General features: G+C 29.3%; 1 protein-coding gene across 1 annotated transcript in view; it reads right to left on the reverse strand.

Moving 5' to 3' along the window:
- LOC107454766 (dopamine receptor 1) overlaps window positions 1–26,900 on the reverse strand; it is a 328,591-nt gene that overhangs the window by 58,187 nt on the left and 243,504 nt on the right. Inside the window, exon 4 of the mRNA XM_071179038.2 lies at window positions 2,141–2,342. The gene's annotated coding sequence lies outside the window, so the exon portion shown is untranslated. The remainder of the gene's footprint in view (window positions 1–2,140; window positions 2,343–26,900) is intronic.

Consider the following 26,900-nt stretch of genomic DNA (forward strand, 5'->3'; position numbering starts at 1 on the left):
TTTGAGTTTACGAATTTCTTGAGGTAAAACTGCTTTGGACAAAATTAAATTTAGTCATAAACATGATGTATTTAAAGATAAAAGTAAAAATAAATATGTCAATAAACTTAATTATGACTTACTTTTAATTTGTTAATAACTGAGTTAATTTTTTACCAAAACAAATTCCAACTTTTATATTCTTTAAAAAAAAAAAAAAAAAAAAAAAAAACTTTTTTCATTTTAAAATATTTTTAATTTTTATTCTTAAATAATTTCATTGACACAAAATAACTTTTTGAAAAATTATCTTTCATATCAGAGTAATTATTTCATATATAATAAAGTCATATAATTAATATTTCATAATAGCTATATCATATAAATATTGATTTTATTATAATTGATTCGTATATCTATAGATTTCTTCATTACTTTTCTGTTAGTGGGGAACAAGGAAATTTAACTATTTATTTTATTCATTTTTATTTAATTTTTGTGTGTTTAAAAAAATAACAAAAATAAATTTAAAAAAAAGTCAGAGAAGGCCTACATTTTTGGCGACTCTTAACTTGCTCCCGGTGAACAGAAAAGTACTTTTCAAACTAAACTATATCAGATAATTATTCATTTTGAAAGAGAAGTTTCACATAACTATTGTTTTCTTAATAACTATGTATCAAAATAACATTTCGTAACTACTACATTAGGCATAAAGTGTTTTCATAACATTAATGCATTTTATTTTGCTTCACAGAGTTCCAGCATTTCTAAGAAATTAATAAAATTATTTTAGAGAAAGCAAATTAAAAAATGCAAAAAAAATTTTTTTTTTCTACGTTGGATGTTATTTATTTTTTGCCTTTTGATTTTAGTATTCTACATGTAAACAAAACAAAAAATCTATTTATTGCATAATTAGCCAGTTTAAAATTAAGTAAAACTTACTTATCATATTTAATTCATGCCATTTGATATAGAATTCCTCCTACTTATTCATTATTGTATTTTTTACTTACACAGTTTTTAGAAAGTACTTTAGTTTGATAAGCCTCTGAGCGTTTCTGAAGTTTCAGGTGTAGGCTTTCCTAAATCTAAAAATCAGTTTTCAATCTGTTTCATCAAATCAATATTCTAATAAAATATTCTATGTCCTATTTGTCACGGAATAACCCTAATAATGTTAAATATTCTTAACCCTATTGACCTATTTATCATGAAAAAACACAAATAAAGTCAAATATTTTTTACCCTAATGGTTCATCACAGTGGAATAACCTTAATAACGCCAAATATTCCTAGCCCTATTGGCCTAAATGACGTGGAATAAACATATAATGTCAAAGTACCTATCCTAATGCCCCCTTAAAAAAAAAAATTAAAATTTTGCTGAAAAATAGCGTTGATGGAAAGATGGAAATGCACGGTTTGTTGCATTATGCTTAGGAAACCAGATGATTTATACTTTTCGAAATTACTCAATTAATAGCAGTATAAACTGTGAACAATTATAAAACATATTTTATTTTAAAATAACTAAAATTTGCAGCAGCAACGATCGCACTCAGAGGACAAAATTTACATTCGTTCAGGAAACATTTCAATTGAAATGGTCTGAGATGTGGCAGAAAACATTAATTAAATTTTTTTTTAAAATTCAGTTATGCCATCTGTTGTTTAACTTTGTTACCAATATCAGAATTTCCTAAATTAAATATCCTCTCGTTCTCAAAGTAGAACTGAGAAAACTGTACGTTTCTGTATATTTTTTTCGCTTCTTTTTTAAATTGATTTTTCAAATTAGCGAACATTTTTTGAACAGCTATTAAAAGATTGGATGAATAAAAAAAAACATATTATTCCACATGTATACTCACCATTAGTTTATTCCTTTATTTTATAAGAAACATATTATTTTCAACACTGTTTGAAATATATAACAACACTGTAATCTTTAGCAATGACACTTCAAAAAGCAGTTATTCTGTTATTAAAAAAAGAAAAATTTCATTTGATAATAAGTTTTAGAAAAAAAAACCACCATCCAAACTCATTCATAAAAGAAAATTTTTTACCATAAAAAGAATGGATCTTAAAAAGATGTTATAAAAAGAAGAAAGTAAAAGCTATCAGAATATTACACAAGAACTTAGAATCTTACCCGTTCCACAAAGAAAAGAGTTCTTATCGTTTTTCCTCACTTCTAGAAATTTTCATCCTCGGTTACTTGGCTTCTTGAAAGATGAAGAAGACGGGATTCTCGAAGCTTTCTTTTTTCTTCTTCTTTTCTTTATTATTATTATTTCATCCTGCACGGATTGCTAAATCTTATTTTCTTTCTTCTTGCAGCGACTAGGATAATCCTGAAGAAAAAAAAAAGAACGTCTCAAAAAGAATAACAGAAGTCGGAGAAGAAAGGATTGTTTGATGAATGATTAAAGTTGTTTCTGAGCATAACAAAAACAAACATTACAAGATAAAAAAAAACATAATAAAAGTTGTGTAATTAGTTTTCCAATTAGAAGAAAGTAGTACTTGATTGCTGACTCTTGCAAGCCAATTTGTTTGCCGAAAAAACGTTTAACTTTATGTTAATAATCGTATTAAAAGAAACGGTGCATACTAAATGTTATAATTTAATTTTGTTTGAACGCATAGGCTAGAACTAGATTCTTAAGAAATAGTCATTATAAAGTAAGCTTAAACTAGCTATAAAGTTACAAAATATCTTATTTCCAACTTGCTTATCTTTATTACACAAACTGCATTTTTTTATTTTAAACATTGACCATTACGTTTTGTAATTTTGAATTTATAAAAAAAGAGATAGAAGATAATTTACTTTATGTTTCTGTCCAAGCAATTTGTTTAATGGTGCAGCATTTTACTTTAATATTAATATTGGTAACTAAAAGTAGTGCATATCTGAATGTCAATTCTTAATTTTGTAAGAACAAAAAGGCTTGTAATATTTTATTGGAATGTATTAAATATAAAGAATTTTGCAATTTCGTATTTAATAAAAAAAAGCTATGAAAAGTCATTTACTTCATAACTTTTAAAAGCCAATTTGTTTAGTTGAGCAATATTAAACTTTAGAATAATATTTGAGACTAAAAAAGATACACAATAAAAGGCAAAAACTAATTTTGTTAGAATACAAAAGGTCCTACTATTTTATTGGAAAATAGCAAATTTTTAATGATGTATAAAGTATGAATACGAATGAAACGTAAATATAAAGTATTTTGTCATTTCGATTTTATTAAACAGTGCAATGTAATTTACTTGATAACTATGAAATAAGATTTACTAGGTTGAGAAAAATTTAACTTTGTAAATAATATATTTTACAAAAAAATGGTGCACATTAAATTTCCAACAAAATTTCCTAGTGTTTAAACACAGGCTAGAAATACTATTATTGTAAGTTCAAACTAGATACAAAAAAGGCAAAAATTATGTCAATTTACCGTTCCAGTAGTGTATCTCTATTCTCTCAACCACCAAAACTTTTTTACAGTTCCAGTCTTATATTGTCGCTCTCAGCCACCAATTTTTTTCCCAGCTGCAGTTGTGTATCACTGATTTTCGAAGCCAAAACTTTTTTTTTTCCGTTTCAGTCACATATCTGCTCTCAGCCACTAAAACTTTTTTTTTACCGTTCCAGTCGTGTATCTCTGCTCTCAGCTACAATATTTTTTTTTGCAGTTTCAGTCGCTTATCTATGCTCACAGCCACGAACCCTTTTTTTTTTTACCGTTCCGTCGTGTATCTCTGCTCTCAGTTACAAAAACTTTCTTTTACAGTTTCAGTCGCGTATCTCTGCTCTGCCACGAAACCTTTTATTTTACTGTTTCAGTCGTGTATCTCTGCTCTCAGCTATCAAAATTTTCTTTACCGTTCCAATCGTGTATCTCTGTTCTCAGCCACCGCAATTTTTTATACTGTTCCAGTCGTGTATCTCTGCGCTCAGATATCAAAACTTTTTTCCCCACTTCAGCTGTGTATTCCTGGTCTCAACCATCAAAACTGTTTTTACAGTTTCAGTCGTGTATCTCTGATCTCAGCCATCACATCTTTTTTACCGTTTCCGACGTGTATCTCTGCTCTCAGCCACTATACACCAAATTACAATACCTGTTTTTTTCCAATTAGGTCTATATGCTTTGGAGATACTAAAGTATTAAATTCAAAATAATATTTTACAGATTGTGCTAGAGTGTTTTAATGTTTTTTCTGCTTAAAAACATTTTTTTCCCAATCCATCATAAAACTAAATCATCTCAAACTAAAATGAACTAGGACCAGTATAACAACTATGTTAAAACTGTTATGACCACATAGGGTTAAATTATCATATTAATAACTTTTATTGTAAAGTTATTAATTATAAATAACATGATTCCTAAATTTATTGAAAACATGACTAAGTTATTTAAAAATAAAAATAATGGATTGTTAAATTAAAAGTGAAAAATACTTTTTATTTGAAGATTAAGTTATCCTGCTTCACGATACAGCATGCTAAAAATTTCAGATTCAAGCAATTCATTTTGAAGGCGAAACAATGACGTAATTTTTAAAAATAATACTAAGAGAAATTTAAGTTATTTTAGAAAAAAAAATTTGAGTAAATCTTGTTGTGCAAATTCGGGCGCATCCTTAAGATTGAAGCCTGTGCTTTATAATTCCTTTTCCCCTCATTTTAAATAAGAAGAGTAAATGAACACATATTTGATAAAAATGTTTATCGAACTTAAACGCAGTTAAACGGCTATTAACCATTGACTAATGGAGCAATTATACCTGAAATATACATTCTAGACTTAGCTCATCATTAGAGTCCAACAGTGAACATAAATCATCAATAATGGTATAATAAGTACAAACATTAAAATATTTTACTAAAACACGCATTAGCAATTTCTGAGAAATCGCCCTCATTTTGAATTGCCAGCAAATCTTTGGCGACGTATGGCGATACAGTATTTCGCCAAAGATGGAGCACAGGTAGTCATCAATAACAGGGCATATCATCACAACTCGAAGGGTTCTAATTAGCCTAAAAGTAATTTAAAATGCACATTTTTGAATTGGAAGAGAGGTATTGTGTTGCTAACAATGAAGAAATAAGCTAAAGGTTATTTTGGCGTCAATCAAATTCAGTACAATGAATAAATGGCGTGAATAGTCTTTAGAAGCGGAGACTTTCAAAAATGTTCCTAATGCTTAATTGTTATGAAGACAGTATAAAAAGGAGGCTTCAATTCTCCTCTTTATATTTACCGCATTTAAGCTGCATTTATCTAAACAAAAGAAGGCCGCATCTATTTTGTTACGAGAAGAAATAGTACGATATTCATATTTAATAAGTGCTTAAGTCTTATGATTGTTTAATCATTTAATCTCTTTTGTGTCAGAATTAGAGATAAGTTAAAGAGTGAACGTTCACATACCATTAATTTATGCGACAATTAGAAATTTATTTATGAGCGTATAATTACGATATACTTACTTAATAAAAATATAAGATTATCATTTTCGAATCATTCTAATTAGCAATTCAATTAAAAATTTGTCAAATTCAGGATAAGTATGACATACTATTATATTAAGTATTAAAGATTTATATATTTTATGTCATCGAATTGAAAAATTGTTTATTGTGCATAGTTGTAATGCGCATTATTAGTTAGTATCACAATAAAAAAATGCGCTTAATAGAGCATACTTGTGATATATTTTTAACTATGTATAAAAATCTAATGATGGTGCAGTTTTGAATTGCTGTCGGTGCAGTTTTTACTGACCAGAAAAGCACATGGTAGGACCCAGTTTTCTCACAATAATTTCTATATTGTTTTAGTTATATACTATTGAAAGTCATAAGGGTATCGTTTTCTTCTAAAATATTTTTGTATCCCAAATTAAAAAGGATATTTACCGATAATATCGATTATTTTTTTTTTACTTTGATATTATTACGATTCAGATTTTGATTATTTTCTAAATTAAAATTTTAAAACTAAAAGAGTTTTTTCTTAATTATAACGTAATTCTATGATATAACCTTATTACGCTACATTTCAAGGTACTTTTATTTGAATCAGTGTCTAAACCTATTATCCGTTTTAAAAATATTATTTTTGGTATAAATTAAGTTACTATAAATTAGCGTTAAAAAGATTTGTTTGCTGATTTAGAATTTTACGAACAGCTTCCTGCACGTTGTGATGCATGGAGTAATTATATTCAATGCCTGTTGGGTAGACGATACTATTAAATTAAGTTGGTGAACTCCCCAAATTTGTTATAACAAACCTTTCATTTTAAATGTTATTTTTAAAAAAGGAAAGTTGTTTACTTTCACTGCATAATTAAATGAAGAGATCTTTCATACTATTCAATATTCAAACTTGATTCAAAATAAACATTTAATTTAAGGAAATGAATATTGGGCGTGAGAAGCATAAAGAGAAAACAAAAAAGAATTCTTTATGTAAATAATTCCATCTTTGGTCGAAGAAACTGTTTTATGCAACGAAACAACATTTGCAATCTTCGAGTTAAAAAGGAGCTTCGCCTTCTAGCATGTAATAAGTATTTATTATAATTTTTTATCATTTCATCTAATTAGCATATCCTAACCAAGTATTAGTTCAATAGAGAATAATTGTGTTAATACTTTTTAATGAGGTATTTAAGATATATAGTTTTTATTGCTTACTCCATCTAATTTGCCCCAAAAGTAGAACGTGCCCCACACTCTATAATTGCATTGAGAATTATAAAGTACTGAAGATTTTTAATTTCTTATCAATCCATGCTATTTGTGTCACAAAGCATTGCGCTTAAAAAGATTATAATTGTGATGAACCTATTTGAAAAGTACTTGAGATTCGTAGTTTCTCTTTTTTTTTTTCATTTCCACTGCCGAAAATTCGTTTAATTGTGCCACATACATTTAGTAGGTATTTTAAATTTATAATTTTTTCATTTCTTGATCTAATTTGTATTGCGGGCAAGAATATGTTCATGCGCTGAAAAACTCATTTTAGTGATTTATATATTTAATCAGCATTTAAAAGATTTATTTTCTTATCAATTGACCTAATTCTTGTTAGCATAAAAAATGCTTTATTTCATGCATAATTTTTAAAAAAAACATGCTTAATTTAAACATAAAATTTGTAATTTCTTATTATCTCATGAAATTTGTGTCCCAAATAGATACATGTTCAATAATTGTGATGAAGACATTTCATATTTAAAAACTTTAAATTATTAATCATTCCATCTAATTTGTGTCATAAAGAAATGCGCTTAACAGTGCATTATTGTAATAACCCTATTCCTATTGGTTATGGGTCGTCCTTATTGATTAAATCACTTTTAAAGTGTTTTTTTTCCTTACTTTCCAGTCACCATTGTGTTTAGATCCTGAGAAAGGTTCTTGTTCATAGAACCGAAACTATAGTATGTTCATTTTTGTACCTTGATTATTCGGGGGGGGGGGGGGAAGTTCTAATTATTTTGGTACAAAAAATAAAAACCTACAGTTTTAGCTTTGAATACATCACCAAGTTTTATTCATTCTGTAGGTGAAGGACATCGTTGCTATAAAAGGTTAGTTTAATTTCAAACTCCTGCCTTAATCGGAAGTTGAAATATTTTCGTTTTAAAAGTCTAAAATAAAAATAAATGTATGAAATTAAAGCAAAAATTATGTTGCTTTCGGTAACAGAATCAAAAGTTCCTTCACAACTCTGTTTTATAAATGCATTTTTTAATAACAATTTGTTAGCCAAATTAGAACTCTAACTAGAAATCGTTTGATATTATTTTTTTTACTTTTAACATTATTCTTCTAGGTGTCATATTTATCTCACATTTGGTGGGATTTCTGCGATTCTTTATAAATTCTTTTGCCCAAACTTACATTTTCAACAGTTCATGTCGCTACAACCAATGTAAAATGGAGAAAATAATTTATATTTCTTATTTCATACCCCCCCCCCCCCCAAAAAAAAAAGGCTGAGCCAAAAAATTTATCTTGATTTGTGAAAGACATTTCGGGTATTTTCTTTGTCAGATAATTTTCGTTTTCAATAGTACTGTCATAATGTTCAAACAATAGTGTTGACTAAATAAACAGTGGTGTTTTTTTTCTTTAATTTTCTAGTTCAATGGTATTCGAAATTCTTATCGTTCCATGAAATTAAAATTTTTGCAAAAAAAGTAACATATTGAATAATATAGAACCAAGAAAATATGAAAGGGAAGTTTAAAAAAATTTTCTCAGAACTTCCGCACGCTAAATCAAATGGTATCAAATTAAAGAGCCTGATAACTGATCGTTATTAAGTTATAAAGGTTTTATTTGTAAATAAGCATTTGTTAGAAATTATAATTCCCTAAATATAAAACCCTTTCAACTACAAATCTATCAGCTCTCTTAATTTGGTTAAGGCCTCATTGGATTCAGTGTGAACAAATACTTCGGAAACAATATCTTATTTACATAAATAATCCCAAGAAACTGAATTAGTAAGACATTATAGTTTGTCTAAAGTAAGTACTCCCCCAGCCATTCGTCTCGATCCGTGGCGGTGACTGTGGTAACGAGGTATAACTATTTCAAGTAAGAGTGTGGCGTCACTGTTTAGGACAGGTTTTGGCTCGTAATCTTTTTCTTCTGTCTATTGTGTTAGTCCTACAGTGAAGAGAAGCTAACCTCCCTGAAATGAGCTATTCTTGTTTCCGTAGCAACAGACGGCATCAGAATTTGTGGTTGGGGGAGTTCTTACCGTAGACTAACTTTACCTGATAGGAAACTTCATTCGCTGCAAAAATAGACAAACATGAAATAACAGTCGACATGTTTCAAGGGCTCCAAAAATGGGCGCCTATTTTCAAGACTTGCCAGATGATTTGAAATTAAAAACGTTAAGTTGCCAACGATAAAAGTAAAAATGAAGGTGAGAAACAAAACTAGAAAAACCACGGAAGTACAGAGAGAAAAAAGAAGAAAAACAGAACAGGAAAAATCACGATGACCGAGAGGCAAATCAGGGTAAAATAAATTTCCACACGTTATGGAGAGGTGGGGAGCAACTAATGTCATTAAAATGGGGATTGTCATAAAAAGCAGAGTTTCCAATCAGGTACTAATACAATAATTTGTCAAAAAAGCAATCTCAGACTAGCAAGGAGATAAGGGTCAAAAATCATACTTTGCATACACAAAAGCTTTTATACCTTTTAAACTACTAATCATATCAATTTCAGCTTCATGTCATGCTATTTAGTGTAAAAAAACGATATGTCACTGGTATAAATGATAAATAGTCAATTTATCTTTCCTCCGGACCACTTTCGATTTTGATAAATTGAAGATGGTGGCTAAGGTTCACCTAGGAGTAGGCAAACTATTTGTATTTTTTAAGTAGATCAATATGATTAAAAATATTTATCGTTGTTAGGGTTATTCCACTGAAAACAGAGCATTAAAAGTTACAAATATTTGACATTATTTGTGTTTTTTCATGTCAAGTAGGACAATAGTGTTAGACATATTTGACATCATTATGGTCATTCCACGGCTAATTGACCATTAGGGCTAGGAATATTTTATTTTATAAGCGGAGTTGAACAGAGAAACCAATTCTGAGCTTACCACTATCAATGTTAATCTTCATTGTCTCATAAATTTTAACCCGATCTAGAAAACAATAGAACTCGCGGATCGATGGAACTAATCCATAGTTGCGTTAGATAGAGAGGAAAACCACGAAATCTTTCCATGGTTAGCCTGACGGCAAAGGGATTCAAGTCCATGATCTGTTTACCTCTGAGGATATATTTTGGGTTAGCACTATGGTCGGTGCGTATCAACCAGCCACAGCTGGGATTGAAACCTGCGTCACCGCATAGGGAAGCGAACGTTCTATCCTATGAATCACTACGGTTCCAAACCTTACTATCATAAACTAACACATTTTAAAAATTTTAAAATTTTTCCGTATTAAGCTCGTTTTTTTCTCAGGGAAACTGGCCGCGTTACATTACTTCTTCAGTAATTACTTTAGTAAAAGAATAGCACTAATCACTGAAAATAACGAATACTGTAAAAAATAGATCCTCAAATTTTGCGAAACTTTTTTTCATTTTTAAAGAAAACGTATCCTGGTATATATTTCGAGCGAACATTCTGTCAAGAGGGTGAAATAACTATCGCTTCTTCTAGGAAGCGAGTTTCGTCAAAAGTTAAGATATATTTCGAATTTCGTCATTCTAGTTTCGTCCAATTAAGAATTACCTTTGTATATTTAAGGTGTTGAAATAGTGATGAGGTTCTGACTTAAGTAACTATTTTCGCCATATATATATATATATATGAGACTTTGTGTTTCGTCACAAATCATGCGTGATTTCTTGATGAAATGATTATCATAATTAACGAAATATATCTCACAATTTGCTGAATCGTTAAAAGTGAGAGTTTCATTTCTGAGAGCGTACAGTAAAATAATAAATAAATAATTTTAACGCTTCATGACTATGCATTATTTTGTAATCATGCATGATTTAAAAAATAGAAATCTACGAATCTACCATAATGAACTTATTTATAAGAACAACGAAGAAAAAATAGCCAATATCATTTAGATCAGTTTCCCTTATAGGAAACTTTTTTTTCTCCTCTGATAGAGAAATCAGACAAAAAAACAATGAAAAATCAGAAAAAAATATGTATAAAAAATAGCGTTCTCTTATTTCTTCAAACTTCTTGAATAGTTTTAATGATTTATTTCCACACCAGTTGGGGTAATTATTCTCGTCAACAAGCGGAGTTCTTCATGAAAAATCCCATTAATTAGTGCTTCGAGTATTTACTCTCCCCATGGTAGAACCATTAATTAGCTTCGAATAAAAAATGGTAGAAAAAGTTCTTATAATTTCTCTTTTTTTTTCGGAATATCTTATTTCTTTTTCTAATTCAACAGTTTCTTCACTTAAAAAGTAATATTTTAAAAGTTACGAAGTCCTTTTTTTCTGCTTATTTCTCGAAAGTATCTTTTTTTATGTTAAAGATAATAGAGAATGGTTAGAATTGCAAAATAAAACATAACTAAAAAGCAGTTTAGAAATTTTTTATTTAAGTGACCGTATAAGTGACCGGAAATACTTGATGACAAATTAAAAGCCTTGAAACTCTTCAAAACTAATAAGTTTTACATAAATGCAATTTTAACTACACTCGGCTGCAAGCTTAGAAAAGACCATTGTGGATTTGAGTAATCACCCGCGACTGGTTCCTTTTTATTTCCTTATCAAATTATACAAACAAGCCTTCAAAACAATCTAAAAGCTTTTAAAAATTAAACATGTCTGGCAGAATTTTTTTGGTCGTGCTATCTTTTACGATATATATCATAGAATTATTTTTAAAAGAAAGGTTACAGTTTCGCAGCTTTGCTGGAATCCTAGACTTGGCGTCATATTTCAATAAATAAGTCAATACTTGTTTTTGGAAAAGCAATAACTATAGGACGTTGGAAGAGCATTGGATTTGATTGGACTACTAAAAATGGCGCGTTTCATGCGGGCATGCTCTTAACAAATCAAACGCGAGATAAAGAATTTTTATTTTAGTGACGTTGTGAAAGAAAATCGTCTGCACGAAACAATCTATATATATATTTCTCTTACACGGCGACAAAAAGAAAGCCTCATTACAACTCCCCGAATGGCAACGCTGGAAAATCGACCCATGATTGCCACTAAAAATGTCACATGCCAAATTTAGCTGAGATGGCTCAAGCGCTCAACATATAGCGCCTTTAAAAACGGAAACTGAAATAACCAGAGAGAGCATAAGCTAGGCAGAAGTGAGTAGTCTTTGTCGATAGATCTCTATTTTAGTATTTTGTTGAAAGCGCTTTTTTTCACGAATTTATATATTACGAATTTATTTGACGATTTTTGATTTATATCACGAATTTATTTGTTTTACTAGAATTTATTTGTTTATGCAGGTTTTTCCATTGCAATTCACTTATTTCAATTTTTTATAGACTTAATTATAGCCAAAATTTTAACCTTTTTAAAGAGATATCAGTTTTGGAAATTTTATATTAAGATTTTATACTATAGCACATTTCTAATAGGTTTAACGAATTACATGTCATTTATTTGAATTCAAATTTATTTTAATGACTTAGTATTTACTGAAAAGATGTAATTTTTTTTAAAAAAAAGTTGTTATATGGATTTGAATGATTGCTTTGAATTCTTAGAATTTTGTGCATTTGCAATGTACCTAAGTTAGCAGCGAGCGAAGCGAGCTTGGTTTGTGAAGCAAACCATATAAGATTGCGTAGCAATTTTTGGGGGGTTGGCGACCGTTAGCGAGCAGCGGGCGCAGCCCACTAGTATTTATTATTCCTTCATCAGTTTCATTAATAGCGAATAGAAAGACGTACATTTGTTACAAGTTTTAGATATAATTTTAACTTATTCTTATTACTTGTTAATTGATTATTGTTGTTAATAACTTTTATTATTATAAATAAGGAGGCAAGCAAAAAAAAAGGAGGTTGTGCAAGGTTGTTTCAAGAGTTGGCGATATTGATATACGATCGTGCAAGGAACTTGTCATTCATTTGGCGTGCACCTGAGTGCAAACAGGCTCTCCCAGTTGGGAAAATAGTTTTTCTCAACTCTGTAGATATACAGTCGACTCGTGTTATAACGACCCTGTGATAGAACGACCAACATGATAGAACGACCCTGTGAAGGAGTCCCAATTCACATCCATAAAAGATAACGTTATTTTACTCTTGCTATAACGACCGTAAAAAAGGTCAACTCCTAATATAACGACCCTCTGTGAATTTGAGCACCGCTCTTTTCTAACTTCCTATTGGAAAGTGGGGTTGAATGGTTGACCTTGAACAAGCACACATATGTTAAGTCTTCTTAATATGTAACTTCAACAAATTAATGCACATCAAAAATTAATGTCTTCGTCTAATGAAGTCTCGTTTATGTTCCTCGGTTTACTCTTCTTTATAATACTGCAGATTATGTACATAAAAAAAAAATTCTTTATATATACCGCAAATTATGTACATCAAAAAATTAATTCATTAGAAACTAGATTTTTTTTAGTCATACTATGTTTTTTAATCTGTACTTTAAAATAAAATTCTTAATTGTTAACAGTTGCAATTCAATTGTTAAAATGTCATTATGTTTTATTAATGTATGCATCCTATCCTTTTTTTAGTTTATAACATGTATACCACAAATAGTATATGCATGCATTATGACGTTTAAAACCATTATGTGACCGATTTTCAAAGGAAATTTGCTCATTTTGATATAGCGACCATTTGATATAACGACCAGATTGGGGCAGTCCCGATGGGGTCGTTATAACGCGAGTCAACTGTACTTGAAAATACGAACAATTTATAAACAGGGAATTTTATTTTGTCAACTGCCATTGAACAAACTGTCATTTAAAGTTTTGGGTGGCGTTTAGAAAGCGATTGTTAAGTGTTGTACTCGTTTAAAACAAAATAGGATCTTATGGAAGCATTTAAAAACAAATGTATGTTCTCATAAACTAAATAAATGCATAATACAGTATGTAATCAGCAGTTTTTATAATCTAACTTGAACGATTGGACCAAACTATTGGGACCATATTTCCCAGATTGTGGCTAACCTCTGAATTTTTAGAGTCAGAAATCCGAATCCATTGGGAGAAAAAGATAAAAAGATAATTTATTCAGAGAAAGTAAGCTATTTTGTCTGATAACGTAACCTGAAACATCGTCTGCACTAATTAATTAGCATATGTGAGGTCACCCCCTGAAATCATTATGATCAAATCCTAAAACGTGAAGATCCGGTCATCAGATCAAAAGTAATTCAGGGTGGTCCGTTTTTAGTTTTGCACACTGTACATATTAGTTGTTTCCTTGCGGCAATCTAATTTATAATTTTAGCTTAGCGCAACCATCAAATCTTTGAAGTTAGGGCTGAATTTAAAATGTGGAGGAAAAGAAAAGATAGATGAAACAAACAAAAGTCGTTGTCACTCGTTTGGTGAAGTATGAAATTTCGTCGCATATTTTACTCCACTTCTTTATCTAAGACAGACCAGATGATTGAGTTCAACACAAAGTCCATTCATCACAAGTTCATTGTGACATGCTATCAATTTCGAGTTCATTTTCAGAATCTTAAGGACTGACAAGAGCCTAATCAATATTATTCTTTTTTGCAGTGTGCAAACTATGTTTGGAGCTTGCCCCTAACTATTAACATAATACAGTTTATTGACTTTGTATTACATTAAAACTATCGATAAAATAATGTCAATTGGGTAAAGAATATTCTTGAGGACAGAATAAAATAATAAATAAATAATATAAAGACAAAGAATATTCTTACTTTTTCCTTCTTCTTTCTTATTAGTTTATATAGTCTGTCTGCACTATGACAATATTTGTAAGGAAAATTATAGTCCTTTTTCGTATTTAAGATCAAACTTCTTACGTGTCAAAATATTTAGTAACATTTATATATATTTATATAGTATTATAGTGTTTATATAGTATCTATGCATATATTATGACAGTTTCGGAAAGAAAATATATTATTTTTTTTAATGCAAGTAAAATATTTATTCATTGATAATTATAATAAGACTTTTACGTGTGTAAATTTTCGTAATTTTTTATCATTTACAAGTAAAAATGTAAAGTGTCCATTAATGTTAGTCGCTTTGCATTCGAAGGTTAGGATAGACACTTATTATTATTAATATTATAATTGACTATTTACAGTAACGTTTATTAACAATTCGCTCAAACAACAGAAAGAAAAGAAAGTAACCACAGAAAAAAAAAAATAGAAAGAACAAAATACGAAGAACAGAGTGTAATTAACTTATAGAAATTATGTAAATTCCTATCAATTTATAAGAAAATAAATAAGTTACCAAATTCATAAAAAACGAACAAACAAATTGCGAAATCCGTGAGCAAATGAATATACAATAACTAGAATGAGAATAGTTAGAAAATTAACAAATCGTTAAATGAATAGGAAGAGTTAGAAAATACAAAAAAATAATCGAATCACTGAATCAGCAAATCATTAAATGAGGTCATTAGCAAATGAGCGAATCAATACGTCAGCGAAATCATGAATATGTGAATGAACAAATCCACGAACGGATGAATCAGCGAAACAATTGGTGAGCGAATCAGCATGCTCATAAATTCATGAATGAAAGAATCAGCATTTTAAAAATTCAAATAATCGGTAGATGAGTTAATCAATGAAACAAATATTAATGAATCTATTATTCCCTAACCTATTTTTATTGAATTATGAATTTATTGATTCATTACTTCTCTCGATCATCGATTTTCTTACTCGTTGATTGGCTGTTTTATAATATTTTATTAGGTTTTTTTAATTGGAAGATTAATTAATTTCATAATACCCTGCCTCATTGATTCGTTTATTTACTAATTTATTGATAATTTTATTTCCTAGATTCACTACTAAAAGCTCTGTTTATTAATTCAGTAATTGATCCACTGATTCAGTAATCTTATGATTAACTGATTTCTTGATTCACTCGTTTATTGATTTGATCATTTAAGTGATTCATGGATTTTGTCATTCCGTTACTCATTGTATCGTTGTTTCGAAGAATTATTATTGATTTACTCATTGTTCGCTAATCCGTTTTATTTTGAACATAAATTTTATACGTAATTCAATTATTGCTATATGTTGTGTAGTAAGAGGGCGTTATCAATGAAAATTGTAACGAATAGCCTAAATAAATTTTTAAACAACTTTATTAACCTCCCTAGTAAAAACACGATATTATTGATTCTTTAAGAAACACAGTATTTTAATAGTAATTTGTAAAAGCCGTTTTCGATTATTTTAATGAATGTAAAAAAAAACTATTAAAAAAAATACATTAAAGAAACATTTAATCACTTCGTACTTCTTGAATAATCAATTAACTGCTCTTTGGAACAAAAGAAAAAAAGGGGAAAGAAACTTCCTTTGATTAAAGGTATGTACACTGCTCAAAAAGATAAACGGATCACCCTGAATAACTTTTGATCTTATGATCGGATCTTGGTCAGAAGAGCGTATACTCTCAATTACTTTGACTTTTAATGAATTAATTAATTTAACTTAATTTTAATTTCTCCGCATTTCACTATATTTCGAGAACTATTCAACCGAATTGAAAACTTTTTGCACGCAATTATAAAATTCCTTTTTCCAAAGATAATCAATCACGTGTAAAAATAACTTTCAGTAAATATTTATTATTTTTTCATTATTTTATTTAATAACAGTCGAAACAGTTTTGAATTGTAAGGCATAAAATTTTTTCCTACATCACTTTAAAAATTGTAATTTTAAATGGCAAAATACAAAATCTGTGTCAAATGGGTCGACTATTGCCTGAGAAATTGAATTATTAAAACATGACTTCTTTAAAGCTTACTTTAAAGCATAACTTCTTATTTTTTTGTGCACTATACAGTGGGCAAAAAAGTAAACGGACCAGCCTGAATAACTTTTGATCTTATAACCGGATCTTCAAGTTTTATGATTTGATCTTCATGGTTTGATAGGGTGACCTTAAAATCTGCCAATTAACTAGTTTAGACGATAATAATAATTTACAAAAACAGACGCAAAAACGTACTTTCTCTGAATAATCAAACCTTTCTTTCGACGGATTCGGATTTCTGAACCCAGAAATAGAGGGGTAGCAGCAATCTATGGTGCAGATAGTTTGATTAGGAGAGCGATCCTAAGTTTGGGACCCTGATGCTAATTTTTCTTTTTGCGTATTTCGCTAAATCTCGAGAACTTTTCAAATAAATTGCAAAATTTTTTTCACACAATTTAAAAATTCGTTTATCCAATGATAATTACAATCAAAAAATAACTTTTAGCAAATATTTACTAGTTCTATTATTTAATAATAGTCGAAAAAGCATTGCATTGTACAGTATATTATTTTTTTACATTCTAAAAAATGTAATTTTGCATAGAAAAATATAAAATTTGTGTGAAATCCGTCGTATAATAAAATAATCAATATCACATTTAATATTAAATAACGGATAATTGAAATCAATTTTCAAAAAAAAATAGTTGTATTTTTAAAATGAGATTTCTCAAGAAGTACTCAACCGATTTCGCTCAAACTTTGTATTTTGCATTATAAAATTGTATTGTTTAAAATGATGTAAAATTGTATACCTTATACTTCAGAACTTTTTCAACTATTATTAAATATAATAATAAAAAATATTTAATATTTACTAAAAGTTTTATTTTGAAAATAATTATGTTTCGATAAATGAATTTTATAATTGTGTGCAAAAATGTTTCAATTCGCAAATTAAGTTCTGAAGATATGGTGAAATATGTGAAAAGTAACATTAACATCAAGTGGTTCAAGGTTTGAATCGCTCCTCTAACCAAACAGTTAGGAACATATATTTCCGCATATATCTTGGGTTAAGAGATCCTTCGAATAAAAGATATTTTTATTCAGAGAAAGTGCTTTTCAGCATCCGATTTTGTATTCTGAAATATCATTCGAACAAATTAATTAACATAGTTTATCACCCCTCGAACTATTTAGATTGAACGTGATTGATTCATAGGACGTGATGATCCGCTCATCAGGATCAAAAGTTATTCAGGGTAGTCTGTTTTTTATTTTGCGCACTGGACATCAATGTTACGATACCTGATGTTACTCATACCCTATCGTTGCACCATATCTATAGTATAAAGCAGGGGTGTCAAACTCAAAAGATAACTTGGGCCAAATAAACAAAGCTTAACTTTAGATGGGCCGCAAAAAAAATCAATGCTCATAGGAAACAAATATTTTTATTTTGAATTGTAATAAACATATATAAAGTTAAATTATTGTTTACGTCCTGATACTTGACATCTCTTCTCTTCTACCATCTTTTCTATTTCGGGAGAAATTTTATTGGCCGAGACTACTTTCAAAATTGACCCAACGTGAGCGTAATTAATGCCGTTTCGGACAGGAGACTTATTTCAATTCATAACAGAAAATAATTGCTCTCACTGACTTCCAAACATGAATATAATTTCATATGCGAATTTTCGAGTATTTTCAAACCTTTCCGGTAAATAATCGTAAAATCCAGGCACACCCACTTCAATGACTTTTGCCTTCAAATTTGAGTCGCACTGAATTTCAATCACTTCCATTTGCATGTAACTGGATACTGAGTCTATATTTATTGAGAAAATCGAAGAAAACAAACAAAATCTGTCTTCCAAAGAATTAAAATCTTTAAATCTTGTTTCAAATTCTGTTCTAAGATTTGAAATTTTTTCTGCGTATTTTTGATACGATGCAGCATCATCTAAACTAGATTTGTCCTTGTTGCAAGTTGGGAAGTGCGTTACATCTTCATTTTTCAGTTGCCTTTCCCAAGGAAATAGTTTACATTTGAATGCTTTAATTATGTCAAACATGATCGTAATGATCTGATCCTTGCCTTGTAACAATAAATTTAAATCGGTTAAGTGCTTGGTTATATCAACCATAAAAGATAAATCTTGCAACCATATTTGATCAGAGAACAAGCTTGTATCCTGATTTATAGTTTGTAAACACTTAGATATTTCTTCTTTCAAATCCCAGAATTTTTTGAGAACCTTGGAGCAAGATAACTAACGTACCTCGCTATAGTAAGATAATTCTGAATATGTACTATCTAATTGATAGCTTAGTCTGAAACGAACTCCATTTCAGCCAATTAGAATTTTAAATTTTCGAGCGTACGATTTAAAATGATCCGTATAGTTTATAAATAAAGTATATTATAATTTTATATGCTGGTTTGGTTCTAATTCACATTTCTATTTTATTTTTACTTTGCTTCGGATATATTGACTGGCCAAACAAATGTTTATCTCGGGCCGCGAGTTTGACACCCCTGGTATAAAGTATCATTGAGTTGGAAACAAATTTACTTCATTTTTTTAAATATTGCAATTTAATTCATTTTTTTAAAGAAATCTTAATGATTTTATGTTACATTTTTTAGGAAACCTTAACTTTTGCTATGATTGAATTAGAAATTTAATCTTAGACCTACATCTTTAATGTTTATCTACACAACCAATGATAAAATAAAATTAGTTAATGATTAATTAAGACCACGTCAGCTCTAAAATAATTTTGCATTAATTAATCCCTAGCTGTATGGAGAGTTGTTGGTGTTTTTCTGAAGCATACCGTTAGTTACTAACTCAAAAAATAAATGAATTATGGTACATTCGTTTTTTTAAAAGGAAAATTTATTTTTATATTGATGAAAAAAATATTTTCAATAGCATTTTTAAATTTAATTAAGCTAATGGGCTAAAGTAATTGAGATAACTAATTGAAGTAATCTTGAATAAAATACTGTACCTAAGTGTCGCCTAAATATTAAAATCATTACTTTAAATTACTTTTTGGAATTATTTAAATTATAAATTACGCACTCTGATAAAAGATGTTTTTAAATTTATTATTCGCCAAATTAATGCGTGATAACAGTTAAGATTCATAATTAACGTCATTATTTTACAGTAAATTAATTTTATTATATTTAATGCAGACTTAATTGCAAATGGCATAACTTCGAAATTTTCAGTATGATAAGAGTTTTTTTTTCTGAACAAAATTATACGTGAATAATTATATTCGTAAAATCATTTATAAGATTCAATTCTCTTAACAGAAACGTGACCCCAAAAGAAAAGAAAAATTAATATTTTAATAGAAAAAAAAAGTAAAATCGGATGTTTAAAAAATCAGAAAATAAGTAGACCTCATTATTTAATAATGCACTTTTATTAAATAAATCTGTTTTTTTCACTTGAATGATTCAAAAAAGGTGTCATCAAAATCAATTTACAAAAATTTTCCTATCAATCAAGTCAGTTAATTAAAGTGATTACAATAAAAAAAAATTGTATCCATTCTTATGAAGCAAATTTTCCAACCATCAGATTAAAATGAACCTGTGAGAGTTACGTATTTCAATCATTATAAACACAGTTTCGAAGAAATCTCCGGATTAAATTCAACCGTTTCAAAACAATGTATTGAACAAGACTCTTTTGAATGATTGGTAAAATGGATGGGGCGTTTACTGTCGGTAACGGAAAATAAAAGAATATAAAAGAATATAAATCTAGGAAAATAAATCTAGAAGGGAAATTATATCACCAGTTCTTATAAGAATTACTTTTTGAGTTATTATTCAAGATAAAATCCTTTCTCTTTTTCTCTATTGGTAGCTTAACATTCTTGATATTTGTAGGATAGTAGCTCCCCTCTTAGCAAGATAATGGGCTCTTTGTCAATAGAATAAGCGTACTCAAGGTTATGTCATTTTTCCCTCTCTCCGTTACAATGGTTCCGGAAAATCTTACTTTTTCCGTGCGGCAGTACGTTTTAGTAACAAATCAGATTATACTGGAGTGGGGAAAAAGAAAAATATGTGGATACTATGGTAACGAAGAAAGGAAAGGTTTGGAGGGTGGGGAAATCGCATAACTTTGTGAAGCCCATTCTAATAATACTCTGTTGCAAGTTAGGAAAGAACCATTTTAAAAAGAAAGAAACAAATTCAATGCTCTTGCAACGCCATATGATTGTTCTTTTGTTCGCCAAACACATGATTCCAGTAAGGAAACGGAACTATAACCTTACTGTAATAATTCCATGATTAATATATATATATATATACAGTTCCTGGCCAAATTATAAAATTCTGTGTAAAATATTAATTATCAGGTGATACTATATAACTTTATTGTTTTTACACGACTGGAACCGGTATGCACTGTTTGCGTTCGTGTATCAATTGGTTTACATAATAATACAATACGTTAAAAATAAATACAAATAGGAAGTATATAAAGAATCTCCTGAATAAAAATCCTGAAATTCTTTTAAATGTTTAAGGATAAAAGTACTGCATATAAATTCGTGCAAAACATACAATCATCAAAACACTACAGTGAGTTTAAAAAATATGTATAATTATTATAATATACTAATATAATACCTGATGTAGTAAATATTTTATATTTGTATAATATATCGTCTGATTTATCCATTCGTAGAATTTATGTGATATATTGTCTAATTTAACCAATTGATGCACGAGCGTAACAAGTGCATACCGGTTTCAGTTGCGTAAAAACAATAAAGCTGTATAGTATCACCTGATAATTAAGATTTAACAGAGAATCTTAGAGCACGTCTAATAATTTGGCCGGGGACTGAGTATATATATCGTTATATATAAGAAGAGAGTGAAATGATAACACATAGCCAATCACAGAAGACTTCTGGTTAATAACGCACAAAACAGCCAATCAAAATTGAGAACGCATGTATGTGAAAAGGTAATAATATTTAATAATGCTGTCGAGAAATACAAAATACAAATTGGGTATAATATGAAAAAAACACAACTACTTCGATTTAGTAGGAACAACATATGACGCAATGCTAAACGAATGGAATTTAGTTGTTGTTTATTTAGTTATTGTTATTAGTAGTTGTTGTTATTTGTTTTAGTTGTTGTTGTTTATTTAGTTGTATTTAGTTTCAATAACTTTTCTTTATAATGCAATAAAATCTGGCGAGCAGCTATTTAAACGATCGAACACTTCGTTTGTTTATTTGTGGCTTGAAGTTAGGCTCGCAGAAAATGCCGTTCATGGGTTAAATTTAGTAGGAACAACACAACCTGTGACGTAGGCTATATTATACCCAATTGACCTCAAATAAAACTCAGAAGACCTCGAATCAAAAAATTAAGAAAACTCTACTATTGCGTTTATAAAAAGGAAGATTTATAAACTCAACAGCAAAATTATAACATCACCATTCCAAGGAAAAAAAAAAAAAAAAACAAATCTCACACTTGTTACGTAAAGCTATAAAAAGACCGAACGATTATTTATGCAAACGATTATATATGATTATCATGTACTAAGCTTTATGCAAACGATTGTTTATGACGTTATTAGATAAAAGTGTCGTTAACGCAATATTATCCAGTGTTTATTAATAATTTTGAGTGGCAATGTAGAAAGATAGTTGTTCTAAAGTTTTATAATAAAATGTTTGGTTTGATAGAACGCAGTTATTTATTTTAGAATTCCAATATATTTTAATAGCTTTGATAAATTGGGTAGAGTTATTAGAAGCACGAATCAACACTGTCTCAAAAAACTATTTACATTCCAAATTATCAAAATATATTGAACAAAGTGTACTTTAAAATACTTATAATCTTTTATAAAAAATGGATCGCCGTGAATATCTTGGGCGATATCAACAGCGGCATACAGCTGAACATGATTTAGCTGCACAAAATTAACTGGAAAATAATCGTAGTGCTATCAGTACGCGACGGCGGAATGCGCGGCGAAGAAACGTTGAAAAGTCAAGACGTTTAAATGAAAACGAATACCTTGGTGTACTTACGAATACTTTTGATTGAAACTAAAATATTTTGTCACTTGACAGTATTGAAGTTAATTGAGCAATTACTTGCAATGACATTTGCTTTTGAAATATTACTTAGAATCAACTTATTAATATTACATGTTTTAATTTGTTGCAATTTTTGTAAAGTTTTTTTTCATCAGTTTTTAATTGTTTTTAGTTTAAAATTTAAATTACTGGGTGGGGGGGGGGGGAGAGATAAAGCACCATATAGGGAGCGTCCGGCATCCTATAAGATCAACAATGATTTGAGTTAGGCTCTACCATGCATGCTTCGGATACTGAGATTAATCTCTGGCTAATGCCCTATAGTAATGTGTTAAATAATATTGCTTCCTCGCTTTATATAAGTTTATAATATTGTTTGTCTTGAAATTGCTTTACATAAGTTTATAATGTTGATAATAAGTTCCTCTGACATTTTACAATCCTATCATATTATCTCTATGTGATGTTGGTGCAGGAAAATTGCCAGCTAATCTCCAGGAAAACGACTTTAAGTTTGTTCGCGAAGCGAACGAAAATGTAATTGCGTAGCAATTATCGGGGGTTGGCAAGCGGTAGTGAGCGGGGGGCGGAGCCCTCTAATATATATATATATATATCGTAAAAGAGAGCACGAATTAATAAATTTTTGATTCACGTATTTAACTTTTGAAAGCTCTTTTATATTGCTTTGAAAGCATATTTGTATAATTTGATAACGAAATAAAATGAAACTATATGCTATCAAAGATGATAAGTTAAATCCTATGACGCAATGGTCTTTTCTTAACTTGCAACGGAGTATAGTTAAAATTGCCTTTGAGTAAAGCTTATAAGTTTAAAAGAGTTTGAAGCCTCTTAATTTGTCATCAAGTTATTTCTGCTTTAATACGGTCATTTATATACATTTTTTCTATACAGCTCTTTAGTTTTGTTTTGTAAATCTGACCAAAAAAGATACTTTCGAGAAATAAGCAGAAAAACAGGACTTCGTAACTTTTAAATTATTACTTTATTAGTGAAGAAACTGTTGAATTACAAAAAAGAAATAAGAAATTCCGAACAAAAAAGAAATTCCGAAAAAAAGGAGAAATTATAAGAACTTTTACTACCATTTTTTTCTCGACGCTAATTAATGGTTCTACAATGTGGATAGTAAGTACTCGAAGCACTGAAGGATGCAGCAAAAATTTTGTAGTGTCAGGAATTCGTTAACTTAAAATCCAATTTTTATTGGACAGCAATTGAAAAGTGAAGAGCCGAACTCAACAAGAACAAAAACACAACAACTAATATGTTTCTCCTCGAACAGCTGTTTTTACATAAAATCATTTTAATTCCAAAACTAGGCATACTATTGCCATCTATTGATTATTTTTACAATTAAAGGGTGGGGTTCTTGACAGTAGATATTATATGGTTCTTGGTTCACATACTTTGGTCCAATATTGGGAACCAATTACAATTTTATCTAACCGTCAGGAACTTAAAAGAAATCCCCTCGTGGAACTGTATTGAGAACTTTTTATTGAACCAATTATTTCCAAATTACAGTATTTTGAAACTGAAAGAAGGGTAAATGTAAATAATTCTAATGCGTACAGTAATATGTAAATGACATATTCCTTCTACATCACTTCTTTATTTAAAATGCACCAGAAAAATTCAAATACATTTTCTAAGTATTCTCTGTTTGGAAAATATATTTCAATGAACATTTCTGACGCCATGTTCTTAATCGAGGATGCGCGAGATGTGGATATTTGGATAGTTTCATTATAACTTTGGCACTCTATTTTTTACGCACAAATATTCGATTAAATGGTCAATAATTTTTTATTAGTAATTGAAGATTTTTCGTATTCATTTAAAAAAATTTATCTAAAAATAATTTTTAATATGCTTGACTGTAATACTTCAAACATCATAGCATGAACGGTACATACATCATAGGTTTTTAGGCAATTAATTCAATTTTTAGTAACCCAGAATAATACTATGCTATTACAATTTATTATCTGCAATTTTATTCAAGTGATAAATAAATTTTTAATTTTTGCCATCAGTAACTTTACTTAAAGTAAATCTACTTAAAATTACTCTGTCAAAATAACTCCATAGAATTACTTTATCTAAAAGAAAACATTACCGCTTACTACCTTTATACTTATCGAATACAGTAGCTGGATGGGTAAATTTTGGCGAAAGTTTTTGCTTTTAAGAGCCAACTCATATTGATTTCGTTCTGAAATGAGCCGTGCTGTCTTTTAATGTTGCATGACTGAGTGGTGGTAAATGTCACGTGGCTTAGAGAGTCATCCTCTCCTGAATGGCAAATATCTTCCTTAAGTACACTTTACCTTGGGAAAGATTTAATGGGACTTGAATGTCATGCGATATTATTTTGCCTTACGCGGGCTATTCTTAAGTGTCTCATAGCGAATCAAGTTTTTAATTCCTGAAGTATTGGCCATTGAGAGGAGAGGATGGATTAAATTTACTTCTGGAAAAATAAATCGACTCGTTCTTTAATTTCGGAACGGTTGATTTGAATTTCATCAAACAACAGTAGATTCAACAATAAATAAAGTTTAGAAAAGAGTATAATAAGTTGGAAGATTTTGACTTTTTCTATGAAGACAAGTATTATATATTTCCGTTGTTATAATATACAGTGCGGAATTTATTTTCCGGAGCAACTTGATAACTTTTGCTCTAAAAAAAGACGAAAATTTTGACTCCTTTATGTCATATATGTTTCGTCTGTTATAAAATTCAAGCGATGTAGGTTATTTATATTTTTATAAAGTTCAAACCAAAAATTAACCGGATCCTAAAAGTTTGCTTGTTTTAGCGAAATCTTCTGTTTCCTAGGTTCCCGGTAAAATTTGGATTTATTACTTGGCCAATCCCGGGTACCTGGCAGGATATTATAAAATTTATGCCTGACAATATAAAACTCGTAACAAGTGCAGAAGAACACTTAAGTGTAAAGTTGGCCAGTTGCTATAATTTTAAATGTTGAACTACACAAAAAAATTTTTACGTAGTATACATGTAGTATAACCTCTCACAAAAAAGTAAGGTGGTTTTGTGGTTAACAGATATAAAAAATGCACCTGAGGAAGAAAATGAGGTTATGCTTTGCACCAGAAATAACCTCATTAATAAACCTCGATTTCAACCCCATTTGCGCCTCATAAAATCATCCTCATAAGTAATTCAGCAAAACTTTTATTTGAGATTGGGTGAAATTATTCATACCTGAAATATATATTTAACTTGAAGTGTAGATAAAAAAAAAACCTGTACACCTCAAAAATAATCTCTCTAAGCTTTGCTCTAAAGTAGATTATCAAAAACCTCAAAACAACCTCAAGTGTGAATAAAACAACTTCATACACCTTAATTATAAATGAGAAATTAATCTTTTAAGGTTGTTTATGAAGTCATCTTTAAATAAACCTTAAATCAACCTTGATCCTCAATACAACCTCAAAAACACCTTAAATTTTTGTGTGGAATGTATGCACTTTGCTACTGTACTGCTACTACAACATACTACTGCTGGTCGTATTCATTTCAACACAACTTAATTGCATGATAGCACTCATTTTTAATACTATTATGCAAACTAGTTATTTGTTCGAAATCTGAGGTAATCTCCTTTTTGCTAAATTTTAACTCTCAACTGTGATGCTTCTATTGTTAAAGTATTTCTAACGCTACCTCGTGCTTCCATTTTATATTATGGCAATCCTACATACACTAAATTCTATATGTACTGTATGTACTACATTATTTTTAAAAAAAAATTAAAATAAGAATTAAGAAAAGTGAAGAAAAAAAGTACGAAAGCGAAAATAAAACATGACAGATTTAAAAAAAGAGACGAAGAAAAATGATCGATGTTTCAACTTGTTTTAAATTTTGTGTCGGTCCAAAGTATAAAAATCCTATAACAGCATTGGATAAATTTCTAAAATGACATTTCTGAATAGAATTTTATCGATTGCCTTGCAGATGGAACTTTCTTATTATATATTCAAAAATAATACTTTGTTCCATCCATTTCGAAATATAAACTAGTATCAGTTAAGAAATTCCATTCGTTTATTCATTCCAAAACTTTAATTTTCAAATAATACGTAATTAATTTCAGTTATTGCCTCATTAATCACGTTATACAAGATATTCAATTAAATTGAACTTTCTTTATTTCTGCGAAATAGTTTAAATAGTGAGCCGCGTAGTTCCATGCATAGTAAAATGAATCTTTTCTTCAGAAAAGCAT

Source organism: Parasteatoda tepidariorum, chromosome 6, assembly GCF_982258835.1.
Source record: "Parasteatoda tepidariorum strain Cologne lab strain chromosome 6, Ptep-v5.0, whole genome shotgun sequence".
Lineage (NCBI taxonomy): Eukaryota > Metazoa > Arthropoda > Arachnida > Araneae > Theridiidae > Parasteatoda > Parasteatoda tepidariorum.